General features: G+C 44.5%; 1 pseudogene; it reads right to left on the reverse strand.

Annotated features, from left to right (window-relative positions):
- Positions 1–8581: 8581 nt before the first annotated feature.
- On the reverse strand, positions 8582–9144 carry LOC123837063 (prothymosin alpha-like; annotated as a pseudogene).
- Positions 9145–10846: the final 1702 nt, after the last annotated feature.

Below are 10846 nucleotides of genomic sequence, written 5' to 3' on the forward strand. Positions count from 1 at the left end.
ACCCAGCCGCGTGTGAGAACTTCTTTCTCTGTGATTCTCACTGCTTTGTCCTCTCATTTGGTTCTACTAAAGCCTATTTCTCAAACTTTTCTGCTGAAATACCCCCAAAAGCAGAAGAGAGTAAATGACTTACTATTACAAGGAAGCCTGGGAGCAGTTCTCGGGCCTGCTTTCCAGAGGCTAAGAAATTATTTAAATTTTTTTTAATTTTTAATTTTTTTTTTTTAGAAATTTATTTTTAGGGGCGCCTGCATGGCTCAGTTGGTTAAGCATCTGACTTCGGCTCAGGTCATGATCTCACGGTCCTGGGATCAAGCCCCATGTCGCAGCATCGGGCTCCCTGCTCGGCGGGGAGCCTGCTTCTCCCTCTCCCACTCCCCCTGCTTGTGTTCCTTCTCTTGCTTTGTCTCTCTCTGTCAAATAAATAAATAAAATCTTTAAAAATAAAAAAATTTATTTTTAAAATCTGTGTGGAATATCTAAAATTCATACGAATTTTGTCCTCTACAATGTATCTGCTTGCCTAAAAAAATAATGTATTTTTTTCCCCAACACCTTTGAGGGAAATCACTGCTCAGTGTTTATCCTGGGTCGGAGGTTCTAGGTGGCCCAGCACCCTGGAGCCCTGAGAAAGGCATTCCCTGGTGTGAGGAGTGAACTGGAATGATGTCTTCCCTGACAGAAATTATGCCGGAGAAGCATCTACAGGCAGGAAAAGCTGGTAGGGTGAACAAGCCCTGATTTGTCCTCTCTTCCCTTGCCTTCCCCCCGCCGACCCAGTCCCCCCATTCCTTATTGCTCTGGTAAGCTGAAACCGGGTGGGTCTTGGGCAAAGCTTGACTGAACATTAGAGAGAGCAAAAGGACAATAAACAGAGAACAAGAAGTTCAGACTGGCTTGGGAAGTGCTGGGCCCACATGCCCACAGCCGGCTCCTTCCCAGGCCTTGGTCTGGTCCATTCTCAGTAGTGATCCACGGTCAGCTTCAATCAGATCTCCTCCTCACTTGTGTCTTCCCATCTTCCAGATGGAAGCCAACCCATGAGCATCCAAGCTGGCCCGGCCTTGCAGCCTGGAGGCTGCCGCTTCCCAGTCGCTCCTTGTTTCCCGGCTCCAGGCTCAGGCAGGCCCTGGGCAAAACTGCGTGCAACCCATCTGAGCTCCCTTGCAGGGACCTCATCTCCTGGTTCTGCCCCGGCCCTCGCCCAAAGCCTGTGCACAGGACGGATCCCGAAGCTGGTTCATGCGGGGGTGGAAATGATCGGCAGCCTCAGGTTGAACCTCTCTTCTAAGCAGGGATCAATCCGCCAGGCCGCAGCAGTGAATCTGAAAGCCCTGCGGAAAGGTGCCCCTCTGAGGAACACGGCGGCCCACCAAGCCCCAACCTTCACCTGCTGCGCCATGACCTTCACAGTCTATCTGCCACACCAGCCTACCTGCGGAGGGGCCACCTTCTGCTCTGCAAAAAGGCACCTTATAGGGTGGGATGACCCTTCCCTTATGGACTTTCAAGAATTGGGGAACTTCTAGAAAAAGACACCTCCTGTGGACACACACAACCTCCCACCGTAAAGATTCCCTCCCTCTTGCTGCAGAAAGCAGCCCTTTGGGCAGGCCAGAGTGCTGCCCCACTCTCTCCTGCAGGCCCAGGCCTTTGTGCGGAGAGAATAATGGAGGCATGGGGGTGGGGGAGCATCAGGGAGCTTCCCCGTTAGCTCTGAAATCCTCCCTCAGGGCCAGGTGTCTTGTCTGGTCACCTACAGCAGACCGTGTTCTAGGCAATCCTGGACCAACATTTGGACGACCCTTGGGTTTCCCCTCATTGTTACGAAACCCCCCACCTCAGAAATGAAGTCTCTTTTTGCCCAGTTGTTTTTAGTCCTGCCCTAAAGCAAGCTTGCTTTTATTTCTTTCACTTCTCACAATGTTGGCAGAAAATGCTTTTCTCGTTTACCTCTTATCTGAAGACTTTTGTCCTCTCACTGTTCCCCTTACATTCTTTTCTTCCTAGAAACTTCTTATCTCTTGCCATCCCCCAATGCCTCCTCCAAGGGAAGAAAGCCAGCTTTCACCTTTGAGCATTTTACCAAAGAGTCTCAGGGTCACAGATGTGCCTCCTTGGGGAGGCGCTCACTCCTTCGGGTGTGGAGGCCTCAGGCTGTCCCCTGGGCAAAGGTGACAGGTTCCTGGAGAAAGCCTTGAGGCCCTAGAAAGTCTTTCTAGACAGTTCCCCCCATTGTTGCCATAGATATCAGAAATAATTTCTTCAGCATTGATCTGCATAAGACTTTGTCAAATGCTATTTAGAATTACAAATGAAGAAGAGTGTTTCCCTGTACCTTACCAAACACACATGTTAAAAATGGCAAAGAGTTGAGATAATTTAGAAATTTTTGTGACAATTTTGCCAACAATTTATGACTATAATTTATTACTACAGATTGCAGAGAAAAGGTCTAGAATACACCGCTGTGGCATAAAAATTATTTTGAGCAGAAGACATTTGAGTTCTTGAAATCTCTTATCTGCCTAAAAGCAGAGCCTCCTCAAAGAATTCAAAGAACAGCAGTTATCATAAATCCACTCCTTGGGACAGCTAGAGGTGAGAAGTCTCCACACCACACCTAGACAGACATTGTCACAAAGCTGTCTTATCTCATGTGAGCCTGAGGGCTCATTCATCTCTCCAGAAAGTCCTTTTGTTTTCAAGTGCCCTTCTCCCCCTCCTCTTCCCCATTAAGACAAGATATAAGTCCCAAATTTTAACCACCCCTTTGAGTCACATTTTTCGGTGAAAGCCTGTACAGATGTTAATACAAATGCATGATTCAATTTTGTCTTGTCTCTTGCTAACTGTGTCAGTTTCATTCACAGGCCTCTAAGAACAAACCTAAGAGTTTAGAGGGAAAGTTTTTTTCTTTTCTGGCAAGGGTACTTACGTACTCTAAGAATGTATAATACTCTGCAAAGCGCAAGCAAGTGGAAAGTTGAAAGATTGCTTGGTATCTTTATACAAATCATACAAATCAATGTTTTTACACTGCCTTTCAAGCTATTCCCGATGCGTTACATTTTACATAATACCCACATTAAGCCTGACTTCTTGATTAGAAAGCAGGACAAGAGGGCGCCTGGGTGGCTCACTTGGTTAAAGCAACTGCCTTCGGCTCAGGTCATGATCCTGGAGTCCTGGGATCCAGTCCTGCATTGGGCTCCCTGCTCAGCGAGGAGCCTGCTTCTCCCTCTGACCCTCCCCCCTCTCATGTACTCTCTCTCATTCTCGCTCTCTCAAATAAATAAATAAATCTTTAAAAAAAAAAAAAAAAGAAAGAAAGCAGGACAAGAGAAAAAGGGTGGATTAAGGGGTAAAGACTTGACACTGAAAATCCAGGATCTGAAAAGACTGCAGTATGCATTTGGAGGACGTGCAACTCTGTTACTGCCCACTGACAGATTACATCAAATTACTGTTTAATCTGCTAATACATATCATATTCCTTTTGATCATTAAATTATTTTAAGATTTAAACTAGTTGTTACTAAAAATATACAAAATATTTAGACAAAAAGCAAAATGAATGAACTAAACATTTGGTTGAATCTCAACAATTTAGTAAATTAGTAACTGGAAAACATAAGTGCCCAACTTTTACATAAAACATTCCTCCCTTTTCATAAAATTTAAGACAACTATAATAAAAAAAAATACAATCCTTAGGAATCCATTTGCTGCAATAAAACTCTGTATGAAAGAAAGCAGGAGAAGGATGAATTCAGGATGAAGGTGATCATGACTGGAGAGGTGGCCAGGGGATGGCATGGGTGTGAGGAAACCATATGGTTTGGGGCGCCTGGGTGGCTCAGTTGGTTAAGCGACTGCTTTCGGCTCAGGTCATGATCCTGGAGTCCCAGGATTGAGTCCCGCATTGGGCTCCCTGCTCAGCAGGGAGTCTGCTTCTCCCTCTACCCTCCCCCATCTCGTTCTCTCTCTCTCAAATAAATAAATAAAATCTTAAAAAAAAAAAGAAACCATATGGTTATATGGAAATCATTATAAAGATCTTAGCTTTTGTTCAGGATGGTGTCTTCTACAGACACTTATTGCAGTAGTTGACATGACTAAAGAACCAAGGAAATAAAAAAAAGGGAAAAAAGAAATTGAAAAGTTCAGAAATGTATAAATATATAAAAATATATTAAATATATTTTATATGTGTACATTAATATTTATATTAATATTAATATATTAAATATTTGTGTTTATATTGATATTGATATATTAAATATATTAAAATATATAATGTATATATTTATATAAAAATATATAAAACATATTGGGTCCCTAGTTTAATGCCCCTAAAGTGTCCATTATATCCATTGCTTACATATCCTTCCAAAATTTGTCATCTTAGTATTTGAAAGCATATTCTAATTCCCCATTTAGAAGCAACAAAGAGAGGTGCCTGGGTGGCTCAGTTGGTTAAATGTCTACCTTCAGCTCAGGTCCTGATCCCAGGGTCCTGGGATCGAGCCCCACATCAGGCTTCCTGCTCAGCAGGGAAATTTGCTTTTCCCTCTTCTTCTGCCCCTCCCTGCCCCACTCCTTTTCTCTCTCTCTCTCTCTCTCAAATAAATAAAATCTTTTAAAAAAAAGAAGCAAAAAAGAGCCAGCAAGTACACTCTCAGAGAAAACAAAGGAGGTTAAGAGTCAAGTTGCTGGTGTTTACAGTGATACAAGAAGAGCCTCTTGAGTAATTTGTACTAGAAAGAGTAAAGTCTTAAGCAAAAGGTCTGAAAACTATTAATAATGGAAACCCACAGCTTCCTCCTAGCTCACCCCACACTGCTCTCCCCTCAGAGCCACTGAACAGACAAGTCTTGAAACCCTTTCTCTCTGCCATGAGCTCCTCAGCTTAGACCAGAGCAATCAGACAGGCTGGTGAGGGCAGAGGGCTCTGAACAAATACTCATCTACCTCTCCACCCTCTAGAAAACCACAGAAATCTTAAGGGCCCGAATCCAGCAGAAGAGAAACTGGAGTTTCTCTTTCTCGTAAGAGAAATGGGTATAAAAACCTGGTAAGTCTAGACCCTAAATGGGGAGAAGAATTTGTCAATTTCTTATTCATAATCTCTTCCTAGGACAAAGATCCCACTTCAATCTTCCCAGTGGAGACTGCAGCTCTCAATCTTCAAGCAAGCGACCCCCTTAGCTCCTCCAAAGAAAAGATGCCCCCACCTCTTCCCCAAACAGTCCACATCCCCAGTGTCACCCTAAGGAAGTTACAAATCTCACAACCCAACTTGACCTGTGTGTGCAGAAAATAGGCAGGAAATAGAGATGAAAGAGGAAATTACGTACCTTGCAGTTGCACTGAGGTACTTAGATCTCATTGCCTAATTTGGCTCTTGGAATTCCGCACCACCCCCGCTGCCCCTCTCCACCAACTGAGTTGCCACCATTTCTTCAATGAGCAATTAGATTTAATTAACATTTCACCTCACATTTGGACCAACCAGTAGTGTACTGGTAAATGTTTAGCAGCCGGCTCTATGGGAAAAAAGAATCTGTAAGATTTGTCCATTTCCATGGTGTAAATACTCCCACTATGGCTGATTTCAAGCTACCAATATGATGTCACTGAATACAGAGTCAGGAAATGATGTGCACAATCAGCTGCTTTGAGCAGGCTTTCTAATACCACTAACTGTAATACTTTCATTATAATTTATCATTATTTTGGTATGAAGCTCTACAATTGGCCAGTATTTTACAGCTATGTCTCAGTTTCTTCATTTTTATTTATTTATTTACTTACTTATTTACTTATTTATTTAAGCAGGCTCCACACCCAGTGTGGAGCCCAACACCAGACTTGAGCTCATGACCCTGGTGAGTCTTGGCTCAAGACTTGAGCCAAGATCAAGAGTCAAATGCTTGGGGCACCTGGGTGGCTCAGTCGTTAAGCATCTGCCTTTGGCTCAGGTCATGATCCCGGGGTCCTGGGATCGAGCCCCGCATCCAGCTCCCTGCTCAGCAGGAAGCCTGCTTCTCCCTCTCCCACTCCCCCTGCTTGTGTTCCCTCTCTCCCTTTTGTCTCTCTCTGTCAAATAAATAAATAAAATCTTTAAAAAAAAAAAAAGAGTCAGATGCTTAACCAACTAAGCCACCCAAGGGCTCCAGTTACTTTGTTTTTAAACATGGTAAAATAAGACCCACTTCTCCAGATGACTGTGAGAAGCCAAGTAACAGGTACATAAAGTTTTTGATTCACATCAACCCTACATCCCTTACTTCCTTTCCTTCTTCTCATATTATGCCTTCTTTCCTCTTCCTCATTGCAAAGGCACGATCCCACCAAGGACCCGAGCCCAGGAAGTATTGCTTGGAGCCCCGGAGACAGAGAAGTGCTCCAGCTGATGGCAAATTGGATTGCTAAGAGGACATTTTCTTACAGAAAGATGTTAGCAGACTCTGTATAACATTGCAGTCTACCGGCAAAGAGCTGTGTCTGGCATTCCCATAGTGGTGCCCTTGGAGATCCTTGCAGAAGGGGGCAGCAGGTCCTACCTGGTGACAGACCCTACACAACAGTGAGCAGAGTCTCTGACAGCACTGGCTCCACATAGCCCCGTAAATAGAACACGGGTTACATAGGTTTTTGTGTGGTTGCCCCACTTCCTATGGAAGGCAGTTCTGTGGGAAAGTACATTCCCAAATCGAAACGTATTTAACCCATGTTGAATTCAGCCTGTTAATATTTGGGGGCCTATAAATATATAAAAGTACAGTCCCTGTACCAACAAATAGATAATATAGGAGGTTTAAAAATACTTCCTCCTACCAGGCGCCTGGGTGGCTCAGTCGTTAAGCATCTGCCTTCGGCTCAGGTCATGATCCCAGGGTCCTGGGATCCAGCCCCGCATCGGACTCCCTGCTCAGCCAGGAGCCTGCTTCTCCCTCTCCCGCTCCCCCTGCTTGTGTTCCCTTTCTAGCTGTCTCTCTCTCTCTGTGTCAAATAAATAAATAAAAAATCTTAAAAAAAAAAAACTTCCTCCTTCAACTATGAAGTTATTCTTCTTTCTTTATAGCCAATTTCTAGAAAGAGTGATATTGACTTCACCTCACACAGTTTCTCTCTATCCACTTCCCTGACAAGCTCCAGCAGAAATCACCCAAGGATTCTGAAGTAGTTTTGAATATATATCCACAAATTCTTTGATGCTTCTCCTCTAAAGAAGTGGAGTGTAATGTCCCTTCTCTTGGCCATGGTTTATACTTAGAGATGTGCTTCAGGTGAATAGAATATGGCACAAATGGTTGGTTATATCACTTCCAAGATTTGGTTATAAAAAGACCTCCGTTCTTGGATCATTTGCTATGGAGAAAACTACGCCTTGAGCAATCCCTTAGAGAGGCCCACAGGGACGGACCTAAAGCCTCCAACCAACAGTCATGTGAGTGGCCATCTTGGAAGTTGACCCTCCAGTCCTAGTCAAACCTCCAGAGACTGCAGCCCTGCCTGACAACTTGACCTCAAATTCACAAGAGACTCTGAGCCAGAACCACCGAGCTAAGCTGCTTCTGGATTCCTGACCCTCAGAAACTGCAAAATAATAAATGTTTGCTGTTTTAAGTTGTTAAATTTGGGGGTGATTCATTATACAGTAATGTTAAACTAATACAGCTTTCTAGAGGACAGACCCCATGGTTATGTTTTTATCCTTTACTTGACTCAACTTCTACTATGTATAACGTCTCCTTTTCTTTTTTCATATTCCCTTTTGGAACCATGAAGCACTGTTCTTCTCCCTTATCTTCTGTGTAGTCCCACCTCTCATCATCCTTTCTTGGCCTCCTCCTCTCTGGGGTTCCCAGAGTTCCACTTTGATTCTTTTCTCATTCTACATGCACTGCCTCATCCACTCTCATGATTGTGATGAACAATTGTATTCTTTTTTTTTTTTTTTTAGAACAACTTAGCAAAATAAAATTCCGGCTTATTGTTGGATAACATTGTTTCCACACATACATCAAACAGGCCAAAATAAATAAATAGCAACTTCATAGACAAAAAAGGAAAAAAAGGAACCTTTTATCTTTGGCCTTCTTAACCATCTCATACAAACCAACTACTTACAGTACAGCTAAGTACATACACAAAAAAAGTTACTGGAACGCTCGGAATAAAATTGTTTTTTGTTGTTGTTTTTGCTTTTTTTACAAGGTTTTTTTTTTTCTCCTTTGAGATTATAATGAACATGGTCACACCACAAGTAAAGTCAGAAGTAGGACAGAGAACGCTCGGAAGGCTGGTGTGGTCATCCGAGATCATTAAAAATGGCTGACCCCTAACAATATGTACCAAAATATAAAATGTAAATAAAAAATACAAACAAATTTTCCTTTTTAAAGTACTTTTAAGAAAAAAAGCAGGCCTTGGAAGTTTGGGTTCTTTTCTCCTCCCCTGTTGCAGATTCACGTTGTGGTTTCCGTTGGGTGGCAGAGGGAGCGGGTGTCGTCCGCGGGTGGCGCTGCCCGCGCTCGGCAGGCGGGCGGGACTCTCTACTCGAAGGTGACCGCGTTTAGACTCTGAAATGGGAAGTGGAGGGTGACTAGGTCCCGGTGGCCTTTTTTTTGTGTTAAGTTTATCTTTTCCCTTTTTGCTGTCTAGTCATCCTCATCAGTCTTCTGCTTCTTGGTGTCGACATCGTCATCCTCATCATCTTCAGCTGCCCGTTTGCCCGTAGCTGCCTCGGCCTCCTCACTTCATCTCCATCCTCTTCCTCACTGTCGCCTTCCTCCTCCTCCCCCCTTCCTCCCCCCTTCTCCCTCTTCTTCATCTACCTCCTTGTCGGCCTCCTGGTCCCCATTTTCCTCACTAGCGTTCCCATTAGCAGGCGCGTCTCTTCCAGTCTCTGCCTCCTGCACAACTTCCTTCTTCTCCTTTCAGTCCTTGGTGGTCATCTCGCAGCTGGTGTCCCCGGCCGCGTCTGACATGATGGGGCACGCCGGGGGATCCGATGCAGCGGATCAGTTCAAGGACTCGGGTGGGAAAGCTGCGGGAGTCCGCGGTGGCGGGGTGGTTGCAGCCAACGGGGAGCGGGACTCGGGAACAATGCCAAGATGGCTTTTCAGAGCAGCCAGTGGGCTGGACAACTGTATTCTTTTGAAGGCAGGTGACAACTTAAACTCTCAGAAGCAGATGAAGAATTGCCTCGAATAGCTGGAAAGGATACCGCCGGGATAGCTCATGGAATTCCTAGATCTGTAAGAATTTGGGCCCCAAGGACTAGAATCCAGGGCTCAACTCTATCAGGACATTTTATCTCTGACCACTTGTTTTATCTGCATGCTTTGGTTTCTCTTTCAGTGTTCCCTGCATTCTTTTCCTGCTACAGATAGACCATGCCTGCAAGCTGGAGTAGATGGCCCCATGATGTCGGTTCCACTGAGACCACAAGGAGTGGTGGAGAAGTCTCTCTAAAAGGAAAGGATAACGATCACATATAAATGTCACATGTCCACCACACTGGTAGGGCGGGATGACTCCATCACTGGCCTAATGCTACCTCCTGAACTCCAGACCTATACATCAACTGACTCCCAGGCATCAACCGACTCCCAGACATCTCCGGTTGGATAGTCATTGGTCACTATATTAGTTCGCTAGGGCTACCGTAACAAAGTACCAAAACCAGGGTGTCTTAGAACAATAAGATGTATTGTCTCACAATTCTGGAGGCCAGAAGTCCAAAATCAACGTACTGACAGAGCCACGTTCCCTCTGAAGGTGTTGGGAAGAATCTGTTCCAGGTCTCTCTTCTAGCTTCTGGAGTTCCCTGGCTTGTGGATGCATCACCCCAACCTCTGCCTTCATCTTCACATGATGTTCTTGTGCACATGTCCGTCTCTGTGTCCAAATGTCCCCTTTTTATAAGGACCCAGGCACATTGGATTAGGGCCCTCCCTAATGACCTCATCTTAACTTGATGCAAAGACCCTATTTCCAAAAAAAGTTCCCATTCTGATGTATTGGAGGTTATTCAATACATGAATTTCAGAGAAACACAACTGAACCCATAACAGACACTGTCAGAACTCCAATAGAAAATCCATTGTCTTTGGGGCGCCTGGGTGGCTCAGTTGTTTAAGCGACTGCCTTTGGCTCAGGTCATGATCCTGGAGTCCCGGGATCGAGTCCCACATCGGGCTCCCTGCTGAACGGGGAGTCTGCTTCTCCCTCTGACCCTTCCCCCTCTCATGCTCTATCTCATTCTCTCTCTCAAATAAATAAATAAAATCTTTAAAAAAAAAAAAAGAAAAAAGAAAATCCATTGTCTTTGCCTGTTCTTCTCTCCCTCCCTGTTCCCAAAACCAGTTCCTTCCCCCATATACCTTGTCCTGGTTGTACACATCACCACATGCCCTGTCGTCTGAGCCAGAAATCTGTAGGCACTTTAGTCTTCTTTTTTCTTCTGTATTTAATCATTCATTAAGACCTGCCAGGGCTACACCTTAAATATCTCTGAAATAGACCCCCTCTTCTCCAATCCCAGGGACACTACTTTAGCTCAGCTTCTTAATATTTCATGTCTGGATGTTACAAACACCTCCTAAATGATCTCTTTACCTCCACTTTCAGTTCTCTATTCTGCCCACTCCCCCCTCCCCTCCCATCAGTCCATCCCAAACCCAGAAACCTGCATGACCTGTCAAAAATATAAAAGTTTTTCATCACTTCAGAACTTTTTCAGTAAGGCCCAGTGATACAAGACAAATCACAAAGCTCTTAGTAAAGCCCACCAGGCCAATACTGTGGTCCCTGCTTAGCCTCACCTCTGGCC

The sequence above is a fragment of the Mirounga angustirostris genome, unplaced genomic scaffold (assembly GCF_029215605.1).
Source record: "Mirounga angustirostris isolate CCGP_5_RB_7025 unplaced genomic scaffold, mMirAng1.0.hap1 SCAF_8, whole genome shotgun sequence".
NCBI classification, from domain to species: Eukaryota; Metazoa; Chordata; class Mammalia; order Carnivora; family Phocidae; genus Mirounga; species Mirounga angustirostris.